Source organism: Perissodus microlepis, chromosome 2 (genome assembly GCF_051167445.1).
Source record: "Perissodus microlepis isolate ML-2025 ecotype Zambia chromosome 2, ASM5116744v1, whole genome shotgun sequence".
In the NCBI taxonomy this organism is placed as follows: Eukaryota; Metazoa; Chordata; class Actinopteri; order Cichliformes; family Cichlidae; genus Perissodus; species Perissodus microlepis.
In genome coordinates this window covers 294,909-321,375 of record NC_140462.1, presented here as the reverse complement: position 1 = coordinate 321,375, position 26,467 = coordinate 294,909, and the positions used below count along the sequence as shown (strand labels likewise).

At 41.2% G+C, this 26,467-nt stretch overlaps 1 long non-coding RNA gene across 1 annotated transcript; it reads right to left on the bottom strand.

Moving 5' to 3' along the window:
* Positions 1 to 8,203: 8,203 nt before the first annotated feature.
* LOC146391970 (uncharacterized) lies at positions 8,204 to 12,320 on the bottom strand. The gene is made up of 2 exons (XR_014801316.1): positions 8,786 to 12,320; positions 8,204 to 8,695 (listed from the first exon to the last, which is right to left on the bottom strand). It is a non-coding gene; the product is annotated as an uncharacterized LOC146391970 (long non-coding RNA).
* Between the last annotated feature and the right edge of the window lie 14,147 nt (positions 12,321 to 26,467).

The following is a 26,467-nucleotide window of genomic DNA, read 5'->3' as shown; positions in this document are numbered from 1 at the left end:
AAAACTGGAAACCAGGAGGAGGGCAAACACTCTCACACTACAGCTATTTATTCACCTTTCAGTCACTTTAATTTTAAATCTGTGTAATTTTAATTCTGTGTATATTCTGCGTATTTATTATCTCACTCTTATTGCCTGTTCTTATTGTCCTTATCTTCAACGCCATGCTGCTCTGTGGTATGTTAATTGCCCCGTGGGGATAAATAAAGTCTTTCTGATTCTGATTACTGTACATCCAGGTCACCTCTGAACAGTCTGCAGCTTGGCTCCTGTTGGATGTGGTACATGCCTGCCTCTGTGGATCTGGTGCTTACAGTCGGTTGCTCTTAGCCTTGTACAGTGCCAAACACACCACGTGTCCAAGAATCAATGTGTGAGGACTCCCAGTCTTTAGTGTAGTCGATCCAGGTGGTGCTCAGGTTGGTGTGTCATGAGAGCAGATCAATGCTGATCATGAAGGATCTCTACGTCTCAGCCTGTCAGGATGAGTGTGTGCTGTGATCAGCCACTTTGTTTCCATTGTAAATCAAACGCAGCCCCCTGAAGAAACAATATGACGGAAATGAGGTTCATTGTTCCTATTCCTGATAATTTCTTGGTTATGTGTGTGTCCTCTCTCTAACTATTTTGCTGTGGTAATATTTCTTTTCATTTCTGTTTGTGAACAGACTGCGCCTGCACCGAAGACTGCAGAGAGCATTAGAAGGTACAGTAAAAAGAGGGAAAGAAAGAAAGTGGAAGCAGTAAAGTCCCAGGAGAGCGCACTGGCTGGGAGGACATGACAGGCATCTTGGAGTAGCATCCTCAGTCCGTATGTTGCCTGTCAGGCGACAAAGCTTCGCCCTGTTGCACACACACCCTGGAGAACGGAGATTTATAGCACAGCCGTTCTAAACATGGTTGGAAAACAGATGCACATGCATGGAAAAGCACACGGAGAGGAGGGATTTACAACTGAAATGCTGTTAACATGGGGCCTGTTGAGGAACACATGCAACAGCGGTTTTAAATCCTGAGTGCCGTCTTACGCTGAAGCCACGAGGTACAAATCTCACATGCTGCTCAGTAACATGCTTCACTCTGCACACGTTTTTTTTCCGTAGGATGAAGTCACATGGTTTTGCATAACTGTTATTTCTCCTGAGGATTGAAGCAGACATGAGGAGGCTCTGCCAGTCATGACAGGATCCGTTTCCACACACCTTAGAGATATCCTTAATTGGAACGCACGTCCCATGACACTCTGCTAAAGGCTGCTTCTCCATTTAGTTTTTAACCTTATTTTTTGCTCCACAGCTCGTTGCCCCAGTAACAGTTTACATGTGTTTATGCAAAGTATTAAGTTTTGCTGTTGACACATAAATGGGAATAAATCCATTAAGTCTATTGCATGTGTGTGCCATTGGAGTAGGGCTTTTGTAAATAAGGCAAATACACAATAGAAGCTGTGGAATATTATATAATACACAGAATTATGTTGGTTAATTACAGACTCATTTCCCCACATGGTGGGTACCACTGGAGATGTCAGGGAACCCAGTGGGCACGGATCCAAAATAAGTGCCCACCTGAAGTCCCACGAGGATGAACTCGGTTGGTCCATTCAAATGAATCGTGGACATTTTTATGGTGCTTTGGATGCTGAAAAGCTTTGTGATGACTTTGACATGCTTTATTCTTGAGGTTCAGATGCAGTGCCATAATCACAGATCATCCAAGGACACAGAAAAGCCTTAAAGATGCCAAATGCTGATTACACCCCTCACATTAAGTTCTGGTCTCAGATATCTGACATTCTTTTGCATAGCGTTGACACTGCTGGTCTTCTGCAGCACAGGTGTTGGCTTGTTCTCAGCAGGGTGAGGATATCCAACATCCCAATGTGTTTGTAACTGGCTTGCACTGTGTGACCCTCACATCAGCAAGCAAATGAATGAATTTACTGAGGATGTTTGAAAGGTACAGCATTATAGCGGATACCTTCCTGTAGAGTTGCTGATCACTATAAATTACGTTGTGATGTCCTAGCATATGCTTCTCTCAAATGTCCTTGTAAAGAACCCACGGCACACCCGACCACACGTTCGTGCTTTTCAGCATCCTTTATTAACTCACGCCCGGCCACAGTCCCACATTCATTAAGCTGGATAATGTGAGGGAAAGAACGTTATCTGCTCAGCAAAGGATCAAACACATGACTGTCTGAGGCATCGAAGATCAAATGACAAGTGACCAAGAGCCCCGAGTAGCAGTTTTTACTCATGAATACAATAGAAAGCAAAGAATCTGGAACTAACCTCATGTCTTGAAGGGTTCTGGTTAACTCCGGTAGATCACATTCATCGTCAGTGATGACCTAGTCCCAACCTGAACCCGAGCTCTGTGAACCTGAGAAAATAAAAAAGGACTGATGATTTAAAATTCACAGTTACAGACCTGACAAATGCTGGGAATCCATTTAAAGTCTTATTGTGATTTCAGCATAAAAACCAAGAGGTCACCTCGAAATCAGCATATAGGAAGCACGGGGAACAAGGCAGTTTTACACTGGTCTCCTTGTCTCGCTCAATAATATAACCAGTGGAATACACAGAAAGTTTATTCTGTCTGGATCTATAAGAAGTATTCTTAGGACTGGACTGAGAAGATATTTTGAAACTTTTTGTGAAGCTTCAGATTTGTTGGATACAACATCCTTGCCCTGTTTTGTTATGCTGTCCAGATAACTTGTGTTCTTTAATAGTATGTTTCCCACATATCATCCCACATATGACATATTTTAGGGAAACCTGAGAAGCAAAGAACAGCCACACAACAGAGCATAATGACCTTGGGAGATGCTGGCATTACAGTCAGTACAGTGATGGATACATATGCATGTCAAATCTTTAAATAGAATAATAATAATGAAAGAGGATCCTGCTCAGTTATTATCATTATTATTAATAAATGATCATTAAATTTAAATAAATTATTTATAGAGAACATATTAAAATAAAGAACTTAATAACTCAGGTACTTCTGGACCAGTGAGCTAATGAAGATGGCCTCTTCTGACCAGTTGGTCCCTTGGTTGGAACTGGATCAGTATCTTAGTACACCGCCACACCACGTGGATCCCAAGTGTTATCGAGCACTTCAGCAAAGTGCTCCCTGACAGTGTAAAGAGTGTGAAGAGTGTGACTCATCACATGCCCTCTGTTCTCCGTGAACTTCGTGTTTGAAAGGTCAGATTTTGGGTTTCTGCTGCTGTTCACTGACAAAGATGTGATGCTTTACGTATAACACTCACTTTCATGAGTTGGGAGGTTGCTAATCTTGCACATTTATGTATATTTGCCACACACACACACACACACACACTATTTTTCAAGCAGCTGACGCTCTTCGGTATCACCAGGCTTCAATGCTTTCTTCCACCTCGCCTGTTCTTGAGCATCTTCTGGCCTTCTTCTTTTCCTCCTTCCTGGCGTTTTTATACTGAGCATTCTTCATTCAGCATATCCACTATCCTTCTGTGAAGGTGGACCCCACCATATAAACACAAGAGCACTTGGTGTGGTGACAGCACGTTTATTTTTGTTGTAACACTTCACTGTGGTTTCGGCACACGCTCACCAGCCCTCCTCAACTGTCACTGCAACATAAAAAGAGTCGCAATCAATCAGGTGTCCCCAGCCCACCTGTTCACCCCGCCTCCACGCGGCTCCGGGAGCTGCAGCTGCAGCGGGCCAGAGACCACACCCACACCATACCTTCCTTTGCACATGTCCAAACCATCTCACCCTTGACTCTCTCACTTTGTCTCCAAACCAGTCAACCTCAGCTGTCCTTCTGATGTACTCCTGTCTAAACTTGTCCATCGTGCCCCAAATGTTAATGTCTTCAGCTCTGCCTCCTGTCTTTTTGTTAGTGCCACCATTTCTCAACCATACATCACAGCAGGTGTCTCTTAAGTCTTAGCTTTCACTCTCGCTGCTTTCTTTCTGTCACAAATCACCCCTGACACTCATCTCCATCCACGCCACCCTGCCTATACTCTCTCTTGACTGATCTTATGCACTCTTCATCACTTTGGATGGCTGACACCAGGTATTTAAACTCAGCCACCTTCACTATCTTTCCTGCACGTCCTCGTTCCCCCACCAAGTCTGCTTGTTCTTTTTCCTTTGTCCAGAGGATTCATCAAATACCTTCTTTGCAGTTTCCCTCACACCTTCTGTCTTGCTTCCTCTTGAATACTTGCCTCTTGAACAGAGGCAAGTATTTTCCAGTCCTGTGTGTTCATATAAAAGTGATTACTTTGAAAACATGTAAACCACAAATACAGCCATGGCAAAGATATATATATATGGTACCATATAAATGCATAGTAACTTAGCCAAATATAAACTGTAGTTCAGGAAACATTGCAATGAAATATTTCCCCTTTATGGTTTAACTTTGTATTGTTGGTTGTTCTTTATGGATAATCATTGCATGCTATAAATGCAAACAGTTTAGACCCCCTCGTTCCAGCTTTAGTGGAACATTTACATGGTAACTGAAGTGCTTTTCCTCCCTGGGTGCCCGAGTCCTGCTAAAAAGTCTTAAACCCTAAAATATGCAACATGAGCATCAATGAGCTGTCAGAGTTGTATTTGTTATCCTTCTACTGTGAATCAGGCTGCTCCAGGCATTAAGTCTGCTCAAATAAAATTAGATGGATGTACTAATTAGACTACTTACTCTAATAATAATATGTGAGATTAAATGAACAGGGTCATAAATTTAATTACACTCGCCTTCACTGAAGAACTGAGCCTTCAGAAATAAATCCCATTAAACATAAAATATTTTTTAAACCTGGGAACCTTCAACCTCCTTCGTTTATAAATGCAGAGTACTGTTGCAGTCCACAGTAACTGTGAACAAATTGTGAAAATGAAGCGAATCAGAAAAAATATCACCAACAAAAAACCTTCAATTTCAATCCAGAGAAACGCCCAAAGCAACAAACAGCAGTGAAAGTGAAAGAAACCAAAAAGTAATGCAGCTTACACTCCTCTTATGCTGTGCAGGCTTCAGGCAGAGCGCACACCATTTCTGATGCACACACACACACACACACAGGGTCTAATATGGGAGTTATTAATTGAGAAAATGACTTTGACGCTGGTTTGACAGAAGTGCAGAACAGAGCAGAAGGCAGACCTAATCACTCCGGCCCTAAATGGATTCATTATGAGGACCAGCCTGACATGCTGCTACAGCTGCTACTGCAATGCAGAAGGAAAGGCAGGGTGGGGGTGACTGGGGCCTAATGCAGCACAATGACACCTATAAAATCGACACTGAGCTAAGAGTCTTGTAGAAAGACAGCAAATACAGTATTTAGGTTTGGACTCTGGGACTCAAACAGGTTTTCTTGGCTTTGCCTTTTGTTTAGATGACAACGTTTCTTCAATCAGCCTTCATGACCTGCAGCACATGTCAGGACACTGAGCTGCTATTGATCGTATCATTTTGATGTTCATGCAGGGGTACATAACACCTAACAAATAAAAGAGCTTTCCGATTTTGATGCTAAAGTTGCAAAAATTGACAACCTGCTTATTATGTGGAGATGTTCGACACTCCTCGATGGAAAGAATGCACTGAAGGAGAACACAGTGAAAAATAGCAAATCCTCGAGGAATGAAACATAAAAAGGATTTTGTGCAGCAAAGATATTGATTCTCTGCTTCCTTGTTGATCATCTCACAACCCTGAAGATTATGTCCTCTGGGTTGGGAACCAATTATCTCTGCTCATGAGATATATTTAGGGTTTTTTTTAGTAAAGTATCAAATAAAAACTCTTTCATGTCCTAGAGTGACTCTTCCAATCAGAGGCAGAATTTCATGACAGCATTTTTTTTTTCTTTTTTAGTGGATTGTTAAAATTGCTCGGGGTTAAGTTCTCACAGGATAAAGATGTGCATGGCGTATAAGGTGGTGCAATAAAAAGCAGTAGCTGTTCCAAAAGTACACTCTAAAAACGAAAACTGACATTTACTTAAAAATTTTGAGGCAACACTTTTACACTTTATTTAGTAGATTGGAAACCAGTCAAATCTGTTCAATATACTTGATCAATTGAATAACTAAAGCTTAAACATATTAATAATTGTAGTTGTTACACAAACATGAAGAAATTGAGTAAATAACACTGACATGCTTGGTCAGTGTAAGTGAAATATACAGTGTGGGCCATTTATCTGGATACACTGTAATAACATGGGAATGGTTGGTGATACTAAAGTCCTGTTTGTGGCACATTAGTATATGTGAGGGGCAAACTCCTCAAGATGGGTGGTGACCATGGTGGCCATTTAGAAGTCGGCCATCTTGGATACAACTTTTGTTTTTTCAATAGGAAGAGGGCCATGTGACACATCAAACTTATTGGTAATGTCACAAGAAAAACAATAGTGTGCTTGGTTTCAACGTAACTTTATTCTTTCATGAGTTATTTACAAGTTTCTGACCACTTATAAAATGTGTTCAATGTGCTGCCCATTGTGTTGGATTGTCAATGCAACCCTCTCCTCCCACTCTTCACACACTGATAGCAACACCGCAGGAGAAATGCCAGCACAGGCATCCAGTATCCGTAGTTTCAGGTGCTGCACATCTCGTATCTTCACACCATAGACAATTGCCTTCAGATGACCCCAAAGATAAAAGTCTAAGGGGGTCAGATCGGGAGACTTTGGGGACCATTCAACTGGCCCACGACGACCAATCCATTTGCCAGGAAACTGTTCATCTACATCATCATGTAGCAAGTTCAAATATCCAGTGGCCTTGAGGTTTCCATTGATGAAGAATGGACCCACTATCGTTGTGCCCCATATACCACACCAAACCATCACTTTTGTTGTTCCAACAGTCTTGGAGGGATCCATCCAATGTGGGTTAGTGTCAGACCAATAGTGGTGGTTTTGTTTGTTAACTTCACCATTCACATAAAAGTTTGCCTCATCACTGAACAAAATCTTCTGCGTGAACTGAGGGTCCTGTTCCAATTTTTGTTTTGCCCATTCTGCAAATTCTGTGCACCGATCTGGGTCATCCTCGTTGAGATGCTGCAGTAGCTGGAGTTTGTAAGGGTGCCATTTGTGAGTAGCTAATATCCGCCCAAGGGATGTTCGACTAATGCCACTCTCCAGTGACATGCGGCGAGTCGCTGTGGGCTCTTGCTGAATGAAGCTAGGACAGCCACTGATGTTTCTTCATTAGTGACAGTTTTCTTGCGTCCACATTTTGGCAAATCCAACACTGAACCAGTTTCACAAAACTTAGCAAGCAGTTTGCTGACTGTAGCATGGGAGATGGGTGGTCTCGTAGGGTGTCTTGCATTGAAATCTGCTGCAATGACCCGGTTACTGCGTTCACCAGATATCAACACAATTTCGATCCGCTCCTAACATGTTAACCTCTTCGACATGTCAATGGCTGTGAACAAAGAGAAACTTGTAAATAACTCATGAAAGGATAACCAAGCACACCATTGGGCAGAGAGAGTGTTCGCCCGTGGCGCCAAACAGGCTAGGACCGCCACTGTCCCTGATAGTGGCTCCAGCGTACCACACGGTGATGCAGGAGGTGAGGATGGACTCGATGATTGCAGTGTAGAATTGCATCATCATCTGTGTTGGCAGGTTGAATTTCTTCAGCTCCCTCAGGAAGTACATCCTCTGCTATGGCATCATGGCCTTGGACTCATTTTTACAACTTTTTAATAGGAAAAAAAGAGGAATTTTAATTAAAAAAATGTTTTGACATTTGTGAAAATGTAATTTTTCCTGTATTCATTTTTTTTTACATTTGTTTTGGTTTTTATTGCCTTTTGAGTCAAAAGTCTCCAGAGGCAGATGCTTGGTTTCCTGGTATTTCAAGACATTAATGCAATGGAAAGGGGTTTAAAAAAGAAAGAAAAGAAACAGTAGAAAGTGAATCTCACATGAAGCGGAGGAGCTCAGAGTTCTCTCACTAGTATAAATATCTTCAGGAGTGCAGATAGTAGTGGGAACATTTACTCAAGTACTTAAAATAATTAAAGTCTGTGTTTCAGGTAGGTGTTTCCATGTTATACTAGATTCTGCTGTTGTCATGGTTGGCTGTGTGGCAGGCAAGAAGAAGTGGTGGACCCAAAAATGCAGGACTCTTGGAGACGGGAATAAACTGAAAACGCAGTTTTATTGCTGGAAGCACGATTGACAAAATGAAACTTACAAAAGGAAAACAAAACTCTAAACCGAGGTGCTGGAGGACTGGACATTACAAACACACAGCAGGTTGAAGGTACGACGCGACAGGGAGCACAGGAAAACACAGGGCTTAAATACACAGGGGAGTAATTAGAGAATGGGCAACAGGAGACACAGCTGGGAGAAATTAGGCTAACGAGACAGCGGAGAGGTAAAACTGAACACACTGACATAAGACATGAACTTTCAAAGTAAAACAGGAAATAAGAAACAAATCACAAAACCGCAAACATATACACAGTCATCCAGGACACACATACACACACATATACATATATATACACATTCTCCACAGTTATGTGTTAAAAATACAGTAGATCAGGTCCATCAGTCAGAAACGAAGCCTGGAGACGTCTGAGACAAAGTTTTTGTAGCTCTTTGTCGACGTTCCTCATAATATTTCTAAAAAACAGAAAAGTGAGAAAACAAACATCGTTAGGCCAACAGTGTGATTTTGTGTGCTGAATCGTGTATATGTATGTGCGTGCGTACCTGCAGGTTGTCGTAGTGTTTCTGGCTGCAGCAGTGGACTTCCTTGGCGGTCTTCTCATTCAGGTAGAAAACAGCAGGTGTTACAGAAAAATCCTGATTTAGGGACCACAAACTCCTGACCTGCAGAGAAGCAGAAACAGGAAGATTAGACAAGTATTAACAACAAATTTGAATTTAGAGTGTGTGCGTCTGACCTCCTGCGTTTACCCACAACTGAAAATGAAAAGAGCGACACGTTAATCATCAACAAATCTGCTACAGGAGCCACTGGGTTTATAAAATATTCAAACATTAAATTATAACTCAATAATAATTGAACAAATGATTTCGATTTACTTGAAAAGCTGAAACATTCATCGGCCACTTTATTAGGTACACCTGTTTGACTGCTCATTAATGTAACTCTCTAATCAGCCAATCACATGGCAGCAACTTAGTGATTTAGGTGTGTAGACATGGTCAGATGACCTGCTGAAATTCAAACTGAGCATCAGAATGAAGAAGAAAAATAATTTAAGTCACTCAAACGTGGCATGTTTGCTGATCTTAGCATTTCAAAGACTGCTGATCTGCTGGGATTTCCCCACAGAAGCATCTCTAGGGTTTACATAAAATCGTCCGAAACAGAAAATATCCAGTGAGTGGCAGTTCCCTGGAGGAAATGCATTTTTGAGTTTAGAGGAGAATGAAATAACTGCTTCACGCTGATCGGAAGGCCAGAGCAAGCCAAACAACCACTTATTACAATGCACAAGAGTATCTCTGAACGCACAGCACATCCAACACTGAAGCAGATGAGCTACAGCAGCAGAAGACCACACTGGGTTCGACTTCTCTAAGCTAAGAACGCAAAACTGAGGGTACAATTCACACAGGCTCAGCAACGCTGTAAAATAAAAACGCTGCCTGGTCTGTTGAATCTCAGTTTCTGCTGTGACATTAGGATGGTAGGGTCAGAAATCTTGGATCCATCCTGCCTTGTATCAAAATTTCAGGCTGGTGATGGTGTGGGATATAGTCATCGCACCAACGGAGCATTTATTAAACACCACATATGTAAAATATATTACTGCCACCAGGCTGAATGTCTGTAGCACAGTGAGGAGCACAAATATGAGATCAGAGCCATAAAATATCACAACTTTTCTTTTTATATTCAGTTTACTGTGTTTTCGCTGTCAGAGCGGTGTATTTTGCTGATTTAAAGCAGCTCTGGAGACTGGAGACTTAGCTGAAGATGGCTGCTGAGCAGGTGACACTGGAAACTGTGCTACAGGTGGTTGCTGAGCAGGTAACTGAGCTGAAAGCGGACAGGCAGCTGACTGAATAAACATAGCCCCAGAATAAACAGTTCCAGACGAAACAGTCTTAGCTCCTGGATCTGAAAGAACATCAGGAGCACAGTCTTCTGAACCAATGGGAAAATAATAGTTCTTAAAATGAAAACTTTTATTTTCCCGAACCGGAGAAACACGATGATGTGGAAACGCTGGGTGAGTCGGGTGGCACGATAATAATCCCTAACATCTTATAGAATGCCTGAGCAGGCGTAGGCTGGTTGCTGGCAGGCTCGTAGTAATCCTCCCGGGACCGGCTGGAGCGTTTTCTGCGAGACCGGGGCGTCCGCGGGGAGGAAGCAGACGAGTGGGCCGAAGGGTAGGCTGCTAGCGAGGAACGGCAGCACGGAGGCCCTCCAAGCGCTAGCCGGGTCCCATCAAAACGGGAGCTGCGCTTCCACAGTGAGTCCGCTGGATCCATTGCTGGTCGCGTCGTTCTGTCAGGGCTCTGTGTGCGGGGAGGTGGAGATGTGGATCCAAGTGCAGGACTCTGAGACGGAAATATAACTGAAAACCACAGCTTTATTACTGGCACCAACAAAACAGAAACCAAACATGAAAACACTAACTGGAACACACAGGCAGGATCTGAGGGTACGACGCGACACCGAGCATGGAAAAACACAGGGCTTATATACACAGGGTAGTAACGGGGGAATCGGCAACAGGAGGGAGACACAGCTGGGAGAGATCAGGGCTAACGAGACAGGGGGAACAAAGCTGCACACACTAACATAAGACAAAGACTTTCACAATAAAACAGCAAACATGAATCACAACTCAGAGACACGGACTCAACACAGAGACAGAAAATGACACATGGAACTGAACTATACATGAAGCCACAATTCCTAAAACATGAATAACAGAAACATGAAACTCTAATAATAATCATCACAACCACAACAAGAGAACAAGAAAACAATCCATGATGCAAAATTAAACCAAAACATAATGAACTCAAAATACTGGGTCCAACGGACCCAGAACCGTGACACAAACAAAGCTGCATGAAACGTTTCCCGCTTTTAGTAAAATGGTTGCTAGGCAACCATTATACAAACAAAGCTGCATGAAACGTTTCCCGCTTTTAGTATAATGGTTGCTAGGCAACCTGGGCAGCGCGAGGGAGGCTAGACTGTCCCATTTCACAAGCCTACAAGCCTGTTTTTGGTTGTTTTTTTTCCCCTTACAACTCGGTGTACATACCGTGCTTTATATGTGTGTAATCCCTTTGTTCTGGTGTGCTCAAATGTATACTCGAGAAAAACTTCTTGCAATCTACAACTTTGCTAACGGAAAGGAAACGCTAAACGCTAGCCACGTGACCCAGCGCAACGATTTCCGTTTCAATGGGCTGCCTTCAAAATAAAAGCACGAACGAAAACACGTACAAACTCCAAAACACGTACAAAAGACAACAGAAGTGCTCCAGACATTCTAAAACTCAAACTTAACTGATGAGCTGTTTATTAAGGCAGACAGAACAGTACAAAATAAAAGGGCAAAAACAACGCAAACTAAACAATAACCTAAACTGGGTAAACTAGAAAGGAAGCACGAACTATGAAAAACCCTGGCAAACAGAAAAACAAAACTCTAAACATGGCGATGATGAACATATATATATATATGAAAACCTGAACACAGGACTTGGCATGGGAACAACACAGACGATACGACCAAGACTGAATGAGAACGCACAGACTAAATACACACAGGAGGCTAATGAGAGAACTGGGAACACACGGGGGAACAGCTGACACACATGAACATAACGACTCACAGTGGAAGAGTAAAAGTAAACACGATGAACACAGGAACACCAGACCTCTTCAAAATAAAACAGGAAACATAAGACGCAGACATGACAACCTGAACTTGAAAACGTAAGACACAGACATGAAACACACGAAGGGCGAGGGAGACTTGACATGGGTGGAAGACACAAGGGGAATCCAATAACAAAGAACTAGAACAACCTAGGCATGATAAAAATGAACTTAGAAAACCTGAAGGGCTTAAACATAAACTAAAACTCAAAATGCTGGGTCAAAAGACCCAGGATCGTGACACTGTGTCTCGTCATCAGGACACTGCAGCATCGGGCTGGGTCACTGCTTCCTCCTCGGTCCTCTGGCTCTCCGCCTGGCAGTCACCTTTGGTCACTGCATCAGTCCATTCTGCGGTCTTCTTGGTTTTCATTTTGAGGTTAGTCACCAGAGTCTTGCAGATGCTGTTTCAGGCTCTTCAAACTGAATTTAAAAGCAAAGATGCCAGCAGGTTACCACGAAAAGAGGTTTGTTGTCACAAAATGTTAATGTGAAATAAGAAATTCCATTTCAAATTCCTAATCTAGAGTTGCTTATATCTAAATCACATTCTTCTCTTTTTGCATCTTTGGGAACTGTTTACTATAGACGACCTTGAGGAGTGTATGGTATATTTGACTCTGCCACTAAACCTGAAAAAGAAAGATACTCACGACTCAATACGTCCAGCTTTACTCCTATGAAGAGGAGAGAAAAAAGCACAAGGTCAGACAGACATGAAGACACTTTAAAGAAAATGAAAAAACACAGTGTAAAATAAATTTCCTCTTTTTCTCACTTCTGATTGTGGGACACACTTACCAAGCAGATAAATAGTCCTCTCCATCACCTGTGTTAATCCACCAGGTTCGGCCATCTCAATGCATATCTGAGAAAACAGAAAGGATATTTGAGCAACACCATGGTACTCAATGGGTGTGCTGCAGGCACAATTTGTATTGTACAGGGCAATAAAGAATTTGTCCTGGCGAGTTTCTTTACTGCCCTGTACGATAGTACAAGGCAAAGAAAAAAAAATCTTGGGTTCCAAGCATAGGCTTTTACCTGTCAGCACTGTGACGCAGGAGCTAATAAACAGTGGAAGGGGAATTCAGGTTGCGGCTAGCGCCGGCTACTAGTGATGGGTCGGTCGCTAACGAAATGGCTCTTACGTCTTTGACGTGAACGACGCGAGCCGGCTCCTTATCGCGAGCCGTGGGGTTTTTTTTCCCTTTCTCTCACCCTCTCTCTCGCACTTTTTGCGGCTTCACTCAGCATGCCAGCCTTGTGCTTTATGCTGGGAAGAGGGGCGGTAGTTGCACTCAGTAGCACAGGAACAGAGCAGGAGGGAGAGACAGAGAAAGAGAGCCAGGGACAACAAAGTCACATTAGAAAGGTATAGTAATCATCCACAACTATTTTCAGTTGCAGATGATAAAGGATTCAGAAAGTTTATACATACAGGTCCATATGACAGAGAATGTGCATCTTCTTTTTGTTTTCATATTTTAATTTATATTTAATTGTGTTGTGATTTGCAGTGTTTTGTGTTGTTTCACTTTAAATTGGTTTAAAAGGAAAAAGATGAAAATTTAAATAGTTAAAAGTTGAACTGTGAGTAGTAGGTTTTTGTATTATATGATTTATTTATTACATTTTATGTGGCGTAAATAAATAAAAGTATATTTACGGTGGCCCCTAGAGACAAAGCATGTACAAACTTCAAATCACGTACGAACCCTGAAGCATGTACAAACTCCGAAGCACGTACAAACTCCGAAACACGTAAAAACTCCAAAACACGTAAAAACTCCGAAGCACGTAAAAACTCAGAAGCACATAAAAACTCAAAACACGTACAAAAGACAACAGAAGTGCTCCAGGATGCTAGGGGCAGTGTTGAACTTTTGTTACCTAGTGGCTACACAAGCCAGCAAGTACCAACGACTGGATTTGGTGTGTGGTAGTAACAGGTAAATGAACTTTTTTTTTTAAATTTTATTTGACTATATATGACTATATATTTGACTATATACTTTTGTTTTTTCAATAGGAAGAGGGCCATGTGACACATCAAACTTATTGGTAGCAGTTTCCTGGAAAGTGGATTGGTCGTCGTGGGCCAGTGAATGGCCCCCAAAGTCTCCCGATCTGACCCCCTTAGACTTTTATCTTTGGGGTCATCTGAAGGCAATTGTCTATGGTGTGAAGATACGAGATGTGCAGCACCTGAAACTACGGATACTGGATGCCTGTGCTGGCATTTCTCCTGCGGTGTTGCTATCAGTGTGTGAAGAGTGGGGGGAGAGGGTTGCATTGACAATCCAACACAATGGGCAGCACATTGAACACATTTTATAAGTGGTCAGAAACTTGTAAATAACTCATGAAAGAATAAAGTTATGTTGAAACCAAGCACACTATTGTTTTTCTTGTGACATTACCAATAAGTTTGATGTGTCACATGGCCCTCTTCCTATTGAAAAAACAAAAGTTGTATCCAAGATGGCCGACTTCTAAATGGCCACCATGGTCACCACCCATCTTGAGGAGTTTGCCCCCTCACATATACTAATGTGCCACAAACAGGACTTTAGTATCACCAACCATTCCCATGTTATTACGGTGTATCCAGATAAATGGCCCACCCTGTAGATGGTCAGTTATTCCAAAATTTTGTTCCATTTTCTTAATATTGTAAACTCAATGCAATGTAATCAAAATTGTACTTAATATTAAATATGGTAAATGGCCTGTATTTGTATAGCGCTTTACTTAGTCCCTAAGGACCCCAAAGCACTTTACACTACATTCAGTCATCCACACACACTGGTGATGGCAGCTACATTGCAGCCACAGCCACCCTGGGGAGCACTGACAGAGGCAAGGCTGCCGGGCACTGGCACCACCGGGCCCTCTGACCACCACCAGTAGGCAACCAGTAGCGACCGAGACTGTTGGTGCCGGGGCTCGAACCGGCAACCTTCCGATTACAAGACGAACTGCCAACTCTTGAGCCACGATCGCCCCCTAACATTCAAATATGAATGTTATTGTATTTCTCTGGTAGTCTAAGTCTACAAAACCAAACAAACTAATATGTAGTTGTGTGTTTCATAATACATGTATGAAAAATGACCCCATGTTAACATTTTTCCAAATGAAAATGTAATTTTCATAAACATGGCAATAACTCACAATAAAGAAGCACTAAAAAGACAATAGCCTTTTCCCTTTTAGCTCAAAGCCTCACATACTTGAAGGATAAATGTCAAACCAGGAGAGCAAACACAAACGCTCAGAGTATTTAAAAAACAAAATGAACAAAACAATGAAAAAGGCTCATGGTACTCAATCACTCTACATTATCGTGCTTTACTTACACTTTTCAGTTGTAGTAAATAATATTGATTTGAATAATTAATGATTTTAGTACGAGATACTGATCAGTATAGGTACCTATTTCTCACATATTTTCAGTGTTGGTCAAGTTACTTGAAAAAAGTAATCAGTAACTAATTACTGATTACTTTCCCCAAAAAGTAATCCTGTTACTTTACTGATTACTTATTTTCAAAAGTAATTAATTACTTAGTTACTTAGTTACTTTTTAAAAACACGATTTACAACCTGAATAGGTGATAAAGCGATAGATCTGTCAGCCCAATTCTACTTTTTCTACATAATCCATCATACAAAATGTAATCAAATGGAAAAGTCTCTTTTTAAAACTTGTTTTATTAGTTTTAATCTTTTAACTTTATGCATCAAGCAAAAATTTAATTATATGCAACATTCTCTGACTGGAAGAAATTTATTTAACATTTAAACCTATTTTCTGCACATTCCAGCACATAAAATAATTTTTTTTGTGTGTGTGTTTACACTCACTCTTTCAAATAGATGCAAGTAAAACACAGCAGAAAATAAATAAAGTCAAAGACTAGCGGTCCTTTTGCTCTATTTTCACCTGTAAAGCAGGAGTGGGGCAGGCGGAGGTTTATCCTGGTGCAGGTGTGCCGCAGCGGTCAGTGGAAGGATACGGCAGTTTCTCTGTGAATTTCCCATTACGTGGTAGCTGCTTGCTTGGAAGTTTAGGGTTTTTTTTCGGTGTAACAATAAGTTTTCTTCCCACGCACAGCGGACGCTAATGTTTTTGTCACTTTTTATGGAATCAAACTCAAAGTAAGGTCAGTACTTCCACGCTTTAAACGCTGCACGCTCATAGTCTCTCCGCACTCCTTATATGATCCATTGTTGATCTGCACACAGCTGTTGTCACCAACGTCGCACTCGCTTACGTCACTGTCATGAGACATTCTCGCAAAAAAATCACGGTTTTAGTAACGCAGTAACGCAGCGTTCCTACGGGAAAGTAACGGTAATCTAATTACCGTTTTTGCAATAGTAATCCCTTACTTTACTCGTTACTTGAAAAAAGTAATCGGATTACAGTAACGCGTTACTGCCCATCTCTGCATATTTTGATTCAATTTTAAACAAAAATATTAAGTACATGCAAAGAAGGTATTCTGTGAACCACATACTGAATTTCTTGTCTGAGATAAATGTAAATAAATACCTTAATTTAACACAAACACATACGTTAACATTTTAGACATTTATTTCAATTTATCAAACTCAAATAATTACTAAAAGGATATTCATAGATTTTATCAGGCTCATCTAACTTATATTTATAGTGATATTTACTAAGCCTCTGAATTACTTTTTAGAGTGTAGCCTTCTTTAGGGCTTATTTGCTGATGGGCAGTGCATCATCAGCATGTTGCAAAGCGCAGAGGTAGGTTAAAGCATGCTAGGACTTCTGGAGGGCCCTTGTCCCAGTTCACCTCCTAAGCAGTCACAATTTACCACACAGTATCACTTCAGATTCTCAGCAGCAGAGGGCACTCTGTGTGAAGCAGGTGTGTATGAATATATACATTTTTACAATGGACAGTGCAAATGTTTCTTACTGTTGACCAAACATTTGTCACCATGGATACTCATTCATGTCTTGCCTGCTAAGCTACGGTCACAAATTTTCAGATTTCTCTAAAAGAAGAATACAGAAACACAAAGATGAACAATTTTCTATTACTTGAATATAACTGAATCAAAAGTTACAATGCTTAAGATTTTTATAGAACATGGTTTTTGAAGTATGACTTTTTTCAATAGAACTTTTTAATAGAACTGTTTTCAGAAACTTTTTAAATCTTTAAAGATGTTGTTTTCATTCTAAACGCAGTTTTCACATATGAACTGCAGAAAATGTAAGGAGAGGTGCAAGGTTAACCTTTGTCCCATTTAGGGGTTAAAGTGGGCAGGTGGATGATCTCCAAGATCTGGTGTAGCAGTGCAGCGTGAAGAAATGACTCACTTTACAAAAATGGATAACAGATGTCTCCGAAAACATCGGAGCACTTTTGCAAATACGCGATGTCTGGATAAACCGAGCAGATATTTGAAGTTTACACAGCTACATTCTCGCCTGAAAATATGTTAAAAGTTTATTTTGCCAGTGGCAGACGCCCTCAGACATCGGTGCATTGGTGGTTCTTGGTGTCCGGGGATGGGCGTCCAGGTACCCACCAGCTCACTCCTGGTGGCTGCTTGTCGGGGCCTGGAGCCTGGGGCTTGCTCAGGCCCCCCACCATACCTGAGCCCACAGCAGAATGCCAGAAAACGATGGACAGCCTTCATAATGGGACAATATTCCTGCCCAGGTGTGAGTACGCTGAAAGAATTCAGGCAGACGTTCACAGAAGGGACATGAGGACTGAAGCTGCATCTGCAGTGATGGGGACACGACCAGTCAAGAGTGAGGCCTACGCAGAGCTTGCAGTTAGCCAGCTTAACCCCAGAGGGGGTACATCATTTGATGCAGCTATGACTGAGGTGGAAAAGTGGGTGGTCTACTAATCATAAGGTCAGTTGTTTAATTCCCAGTTCCTCCAGTCTATATGCTGAAGTATCCTTGTGCATGACGCTGAACCCCAACAAATCACAAGTTCTTATATTTGCACTGGCTGAATGCAGCAGGTTTCCTGGCATTAGAGAACAGACCAACATGACTGAGAAACAGGAAAATAAACATCTTGACTGGTTTGGCAGGCTCGAGCAGTGATTGGATCATGACATTAAGACAATTGTATATTTTGGTGTCATCCAGGTTCAACCACAGTGCTGTAGAATAGTAACAGTGAATTCAAACTCAAAGTCTGTGTGGTTCCTTTTTACTCCTTTGCAGCAGATTTGGGAAAAACTTCAAGACACATAAACTCTGAGAGGATAAACCGAGGTGTTTGCTGGGATTAGCCGGAGCCACTGTTTCTTTGTCAGAGTCCTGGCTGGCTGTGTTTCTCTGTGCCAGCTCAGTTATCTTTGCCATTCTCATTCTTAATATTGTTGTTGTAAATAAAACCTTTGAATTTTGATTTTAACTTATTCTGCCTCGGTTGGCTTTTTGGGTCTAGAAGATTCTCAGCTGTGACACTCTTTGTGTCCCAGGTTGGCAGAAAAGCACAAAACACAGCAGGAAAACCTGCAGACAAATGTAAGTTTGTTTGGCATCTTCCTCATGTGACTGTTTTTTGCCATCAAGATGTTAATTTTATCTCCTCTAACTTCCTTTATCCATCAGTCTGTCAGAATCTGTGCTTGGCTCAGTAAAGAAGCTCGGAGATGTTCTTTCATTTTGAACCCTGGATCAGAGCCCTTACATTTACCTTACAGTGCTCATATCATCTATATTCTGTGCATTTCTTCCAGTGGTTTGCTAGCGCTCTGTCTTGTTTATTACCAAATACTTTTAAGTAAAGCAGACACACATCCCAGGTGATTCAAAAAGTATTGTTATAGTGTTTACCCAGATCGTCACCATGGTTATAGGAATAAGACTTTCCAATGACGAATAAAGGCCCAAGTTAATAAAAGCACAGGAACAAAGAAAAGTGAAAAAGACTCAGCTGAGCTAAACATTTGTGTTCTTACTTCGACCAGTGTAGGGTTGAATATTAATCAGACTGTAACAGTGTGGTACAACAGCAGTGCTGTTCTGGTTTGTGTGTCGTCTGTATGTTTGTGTCACAGTTTTCCCTGTGACTCCTGTCTTTAGCCAAAGTCCAATGATCAGACCAGTTTCAGGGCAGTTACACCTGCAGCTACAGTAACTATTCAAGAAATGTGTTCTGCTCTTGATCAAGCAAAGGATTTCAAGACTTATTCTTCCATAAGACAAAGCCCAGTTAGACAGGTGAGTGTGCTCTGACTGAGCCTCAGGTCACATTTCAGGTGAGTCTTTGTTGTTCTTGTCAGGGAGGCGAGAGAATTCAGTTTCTTCACGGGGTCGAGTTCCTGTAAGCGTTCTTGTGCAGGTTTCTCTGCAAGTGTTTCTCTGTTGTTATTGTCTAACTTTGTGGTGACACAGACACACACTGTGTGCTTATACATCTACCATCTGACTCGGTCGTTCTTTGCTTTTGTAAGCTGTTATATGTGTGTGGAAAAACAGTTAATGGGAACAACAGGCAAATAAGATACAACAGGTATTTACATAAGGTCAGAGCTTTAATGCTATTTGTGTAAGCATCAATCATACAGCCATTAGATGTCAGCAATGTTGGGTAAGTTACTTTAAAAAAGTAATTAATTACTAATTACTTAATCAATATTGTATTTAAAATACTTATCTAATTACTGTGTCAGAAAAGTAACTTAATTACTCAATAAGTAATTTAACTAAATACTTTTTAAAATCCCTATAAACCTTGAGTGGACAAACAATAGAAATTAAACTCTTTAAATAATAAATATTTTTTGAAAGACGGAGACTCTACAGCAGCGGTAGCATCTCTTCCACAATGTAGCCTGCAGTCATTTTTTAAGCTCACCTTCAGACACTTTCTGTGCTGCTGAAGTAAAATCAGGTTTTGCTGCTTAGCAGGAGCTGCCGCGGTGTTATCCATGGATGATGAACAAGAATCACTCAGAAGTGTTTGTCTATGCTCTGTGTCAGGCGCTTCAGTAGATTACTCGTGCTATGAGCAGCAGCCCATAGTTTTTTCTCCCCAGGACATAGCTTACATATCACTGTGATGTTCTTGTCTGCTTGTTTCAGAAAAGTGAAGAGACGGGAATATGTCCACTTCATAAAGCAGCCACTCGCTTCAGTCCGACAGCTTCCGCTTTAGAAAACGACTGTGCAGCAAACTGGCGCGAAATGACGCGCAGCTGCACTACAGCGATGTTAAAGCAGCAGAGTTTACTTCTACGTTTAGAAGACAAATTATTGAAATTAAATAATGATATTCAGCGAGTTTAATTATTTTACAATGTAACGCAAGTACATTGTAAGTAACTGTAATTAAAATACCTAAAAATGAACAGTAATCAGTAACTCTACTTTTTCAGTGGAAAAGTAATTTAATTACAGCATTACTAAGTAACGCGTTACACCCAAGACTGGATGTCAGACACCATGAATAATGGTCGTGTCCAAATTCATGGGCTGCATCCTCCTGAGGACGCATTTGTAGGCCGATTAAGTCACAGTGACGCGCCGAAGGCCGTCCAAATTTGAAGGCTCTCTGCTGAATGCAGCCGACAAATGCGTCCTCCTTCTCCCCGAATTTGAAGTATGGGTCGGGTGTGTCCTTTGTGGCCCACCATATCCCAGAATTCATAGCGCGGCCCAGCCAATTCCAGTTTTCAACAATGGCGGCCGCTACTAAGTTTTAATATTACTCTTATTAATCTTTCTGGGTCACAAAATAAACGTTTAACATATTTTCAGGCGAGAAAGTAGCTGTGTAAACATCAAATATCTGCTCGGTTTATCAAGACGTCCGACGTTATTGGAGACGTCTGTTACCCACCAGCTCGATAGCTAGCCGGGAGCTCGAGGGTCACTAGAGCCGCCAAGAACGGCAAACTCCCAGCACATCATTTTCAGATCTCTGCCGACTTTTACTACTCAGGTTAAACGTAATATATAAGTCACTTAGACACCCTAAAAATGTTATTGTTTGGCTTTTTCAGTGTTTTATTTGTTCCTGAGTAAATCAGTTTGGCTGAGATCAAAGTTATTAGATTAGATTAGAAAGATTAGTAAGATTAGTAAGAGATTAGTTTTCACACAGCTGAGCAAACGTCAAACAGAAAACTGATTAAACAGAAGTGTGAGACGGTCGAGAGTTTACTCCAGTGTCTTGTTATATTTTAGATAGCAAGGAGCAGACGGCTGAGTTTATTAAACTCCACCGAGACAGCGGTGACGCAAATCTGAAGGCTAGACCGTCCCATTTCACAGCAGTTTACTTCCGGTCAACCCGACTTTCTGAGAACCCGGCCCACGTAGACCACGAAGGCCGGGTCCTCAGGAGGATGCAGCCCATGAATTGGGATACTTCTAAAAATGGTGATCACAATTCAAAACATAGATCAGTAAGGAAAACATCTCTACAGGTCTTTTCTCAGCAGTGTGATTTCCATGTCATTCCTTTATTTCACCTCTATATTAGAGCCATGCACGCCATGTTTGATGACTATTACAGTGACTTTGTTAGTGTCAGACTTTCACAGCCTGCATCAAAGCAAAGTATAAATTCACATGTGCACATTTACACATGTGGCACAGAAAGAATATCTTCACCCATGGAAGGCTCAGAATTTGATGGTAAATAATGTTCAGTATTTTAGGCACTAGAGGTCAAGGATCACATGCAGTCTGCGACAGTTTAAGAGGAGTTCCCCCACAAGTCAAAAACACTCACCTCCTCCCACTTTCACAGTGGGTTTGCTCATTTTTCTTTCACAAATTTGCATTGCTCTTAACAGGTAGGTGAATATTAAAATAAACTCGTACGTCTTAGATGCAGGATCACACTACTTTTCAGTCGCTAACACTGTGCTAACCAGTCAATCCTGTAGCGTTAAAGAAACGTTTTCACTTGCACAGATGGTTAGGAGGCCTGATCCTAAATAATTAAATGGCAGCTTTGATCACTCGTTTTGACTTTGTTGGCTTTCTTGCATGAAGTCCACTTAAAGATGCAATAATAAGCAGCTTAACAGCATAACTTTTGTACATGAAAACTTCAGGCAGGCAACACTCCTGCAGGCAGGCAATGCTCATTTCAACCCCTTCACAATAAGGCCATACAACCTACTCATTTCATTTAAGACATTGATCATATGTCATCACTTGCATGCAGGGCACCAAAGATTGCATCAGCGTGGATTCAGTGTACACTGTGTCAGTGCAAAGCATCCAAACAGCTTTGTGCAGTTTTTCAGTACTCACTATAACAGGGCATTAGAACTGCTCCAAAGGTAAAGCTCTGGTTAGCAGTGGTTCTACCAACCATCCATCCACCCACCCACTCTCTGCCATTTCTCCGTGTTCAGATCTCAGGACAGCAGTCTCAGTGGAGAACCCCAGACTTCCTCCAGTTTATCCGGGGGAACACGGAGGCGTTTCCAAGGCAGTGTAGAGATATGATTTCTTCAACGAGTCCTGGGTCTGCCCCAGGGTCTCCATCCAGTAGGGCATGCCTGGGAGGTGTCCGGAAGGAGTCAGATTCCCAAACCACCTCAACTGGATCCTTTTGATGTAGAGGAGCAGCTCTACTCTGTCCTTCTGAAATGATGTCGCTCCTTGCCCTCTCTCTAAACGAGAGCCCAGCCACTCTTCAAAAGAAACTCACTTCTGTTGCTTTAATCCACGACCTCATTCTTTCGGTCACTATCATGTGACCGTAGGTCAGGGTAGGAGAGTACACTGACCGGCAAACTGACGGCTTTGCTTTTGTCCTCAGCTCTCTCTTTACCACATCAGATCAGTACAGCATCTGCAGTCAGTGTGGATGCTGCTCCTGGGTGAGAGGACAGACAATGTGCGATTCACAGCCTTTATGCAGCAGAACAACAGTGCACCATCCCAGAATAGGGTTACTGGGGCCCTACCCTGGAGCCAGACCTTGGGTAGAATTTCCAGGCAGAGTGTGTGGTGGCTGGGCCTGAGTCCATTGGACCAGCCAGGCACGGCCTGAAAAAGTGATGTGTCCGTGTTGATCGGGTGGCAGTCAGTGGTTATACTGTTAACCTTTCTGTTTTGATAAAAGAGCAAAGTCACAACATTCTCCTGAAGAAAGAATTGTTTATTTAGATTATATCCATGTATATTTAATACACGATACAATTTCAGTTTAAAAAACTGCGACCGTACATCAGATAACATTCGATTAAAAGACCTGAATGGAATCCAAGATGAGCCAAGTTGGACATCAACCGTGACATATTAAAAAGTAAATTATGCTACACTTCTTGCCAAGAGGGAGATGACAATCAAGTTTTGTTGCAAATATTAAAAGGATCTCCCGATTGTGTAGCTGTGTGTGGCCAGAATGACTAACACATACAGTGGGCACTCTGCATATTACGGCATCACAGGTGTCAAGCACACTGATTAAATGATGAAGAAACAGTGCAACTCACATCCAGTAATTTCATGTCCTGATACATGCAGACACTTATTATAAACCACATATCAAAAAAAGGATTGGTTGCTGGTAATCGCACACCTCATTTGATTTGTCAACACATTTCCAACATCTCCATTAATGTTAATGACTTTCGGGTGCCCTTGCAGTGGAGCGGAGCCATCTCTCTGGTGAAATGCACCGATAAAATTTACAAAGTGAGCAATAATGGATGGTTCTTTCTTTTTGTACTGGGTGATTAGGCTAATGTGCTTTTAATTGGTAGACGTGAGCGTCTTTTGTTAAGGTTTGCAGATTTAGTGCAACAGAGTAGACAGGAGATGCTTTAAACAAAGAATGGAAACGCATCTCAGTTTTCAGTTTTTTTCCTGGAACAATTTAAATTTAATAATTTGAAAAAATGGTGCTCATTTACCAATCTATGTATTTTCAAATGTAATGATCAGGAAAAAAACATTTTTAGCACATTATCATTTTTTGATTGAGATATTAAATTACATTCAATTACTTTCATTTCTGACCAGAAAATATTGCTTTACTTGTTGAATGTTGAATGATTAATTTCTGACTTCTCAGTAAAGGCCAGTGTGTTGCCTTCAATTTGTGAATAAAAATGTAATTTCAGTTCAGTAAATTCAGTAATTTGTTCTTTCAAAGACGTTTTTGACAGATTTCTAAAATATTTGTGTTTTGTTCTTGTGACAGACGTTTAACAGTGTGGCATTTGTTACATTTGAAGAAACAACAATGAAGTTCTGGATACTTTCTCCCCTCAGATGCTTACTGTACACAAATATTTTATTTGTATTTAAATGTAATTGCTTACATTTTGTGGCTTATATGTTTTATTTATTTGTTTATTATTATTTTTTATTTGTTTATGTTGATTATTGGTAATTGTATTCTGCCATGTTTCCTGTTCCTTCCTTTCTTATTCTTTCTTTTTTGGTTTCTTCTGGTTTGCAGTATTTCTGTTCTCTTGAATTCAGTAAGAAAGTGAAAGTATTGTAAATGTTTTATTGATGACAAAAATACAGATTTTTCCCCAACACCACTCAGGGGTTAAAAACAACACAGCACAGTAACTGCCTTGGTTCAAGTAGTAAATTAGATTTAAATTACATGAGGTAATGGACTGCTAAATTACTGTGTTGCTTTTTTAGGACTCTTGCTCATCATCATATTTATAAATAATCTTTGTTATAATTTATTAAATGCTTTGTTGTTTTTATGCAGATGACAGTTCTCCGTTTTGGCTTTGATGTAGTTCAGTCCAGTTTAACTCAGCTGGAGTTCAACGTTCACATGACTGATAAAGAGAAATGTAATGTGCTGTCTCGGCTAAAAATTCTGAAATACCCTTTTAGACACATGTAAATGTTGACCTTTAATGCTTAGCTCAGTTGTTCTCTTTATCTTCACTGTCTTAGGGCTACTTGCCTTCAGTTGTCTACAGGTCCAACGGTAAGCAAACTTCTCCAGATCTTCTCAGCTACAAACACAGACTTACTTTGTAGTATAAGGGTATCTGGTAGCTGGATTTGCTTACCCTAACGTGGTAGTCAGGATAACTGGTCGCATCGACTTGTTAAGTTAACGCAGGGTTCACCCTGTGTGTCCACATGACACGAGTGGTCATCAACTCGAAACTGGGCATTCCATTATCCACAGTCTTCCCAGGAAAACGATCCCTATGAGAACTACAGCAGAAACATTAGAAAACAGTCATTTAAAATCTATCATGAACATAGAACACATGACTGTTGTAAAAAGGTCAAAAGACGATTGTTAGTCATTAACATGATTTAGTGCGCAGAGTGGTAAACATTTTCATTCCAGTTAAATATGCTGGCATTTATTTCTAAGAGTGCACATTAGAGTTAAAGTGTTAATGTGAAACAGGTGCACCAGCCTCAGGAAGCCACGCCCACTCTGAGAGGAAATAAGCAGAGTACGTACTGAGCCATACACTCATACACAGACTAGACTGGGAAGTAGTGATGGTAAATTTGATTCTTTTTACTGAATCGAGTGTTAATGAGTCACTCACCAAAGTGAATCGGGTTTTTTGAGTCATTTGATTCACTGAGTCAGTTGACCAGAGAGTGCAAAAATTTTACATTTTCACTCAAACTTAATTTGTTTCCCTTTTCATGTAAATCCCACTGCTAAGATGAATGATTCAAAAAAATAAAAAAACAACAACTATTTTATAGAGAAAAAAAAGAGCAAAAACATTTCTAAAATTAAGCAATTTCCTATCAAAATTGCTTAATAAACATTTATTTTGTTTATTTGTATTTTATTAGTATTTTCCTTAAGTGTGTCAAATATATATTTTCTCATCTAAATGTCCACTGCGCTGTGAGCCAGGGGGCGGTAATGCGCCTTAACATTGTTTGCCAACCAAGAAGAAGAAGAAGCTGTGAGTCAGGAGGGAGGGGGTGAGTGAGTGATTCGTTCGCTCGCTCTATGATTCAGCACAGGAGGGAGGGGGTGAGTGAGTGAGTGATTCGTTCACTCGCTCAATGATTCAGCACAGGAGGGAGGGGGTGAGTGAGTGAGTGATTCGTTCGCTCGCTCTATGATTCAGCACAGGAGGGAGGGGGTTAGTGAGTCCTGAGTGATTCGTTTGCTCTTTGATTCAGCACAGGAGGGAGGGGGTTAGTGAGTCCTGAGTGATTCGTTCGCTCTTTGATTCAGCACAGGAGGGAGGGGGTGAGCGAGTCCTGAGTGATTCGCTTATGCTTACGATTCAGCACAGGAAGGGAGGGGGTGAGTAGCTCAAATGTGTTGTTAGCATGTTAGCAGCGCGATGCTACTCTGAACCGAGGAGCTATTTTCTTGATGTGAGCTTCTACTCAGGGTTTTTTCTTCCAGTTCAGAGCAGAAATGCTTTTGTTACGAAACTGGCTGTTGTTTTTTTCCCCCCACAATTTTAATTATAAGCTAGATATATTTCTACTAATGGAATTAGTTTGCTAACAGCAACAGGGATGAGTCAGTGAGTCAGTTGGGCTTGTGAAT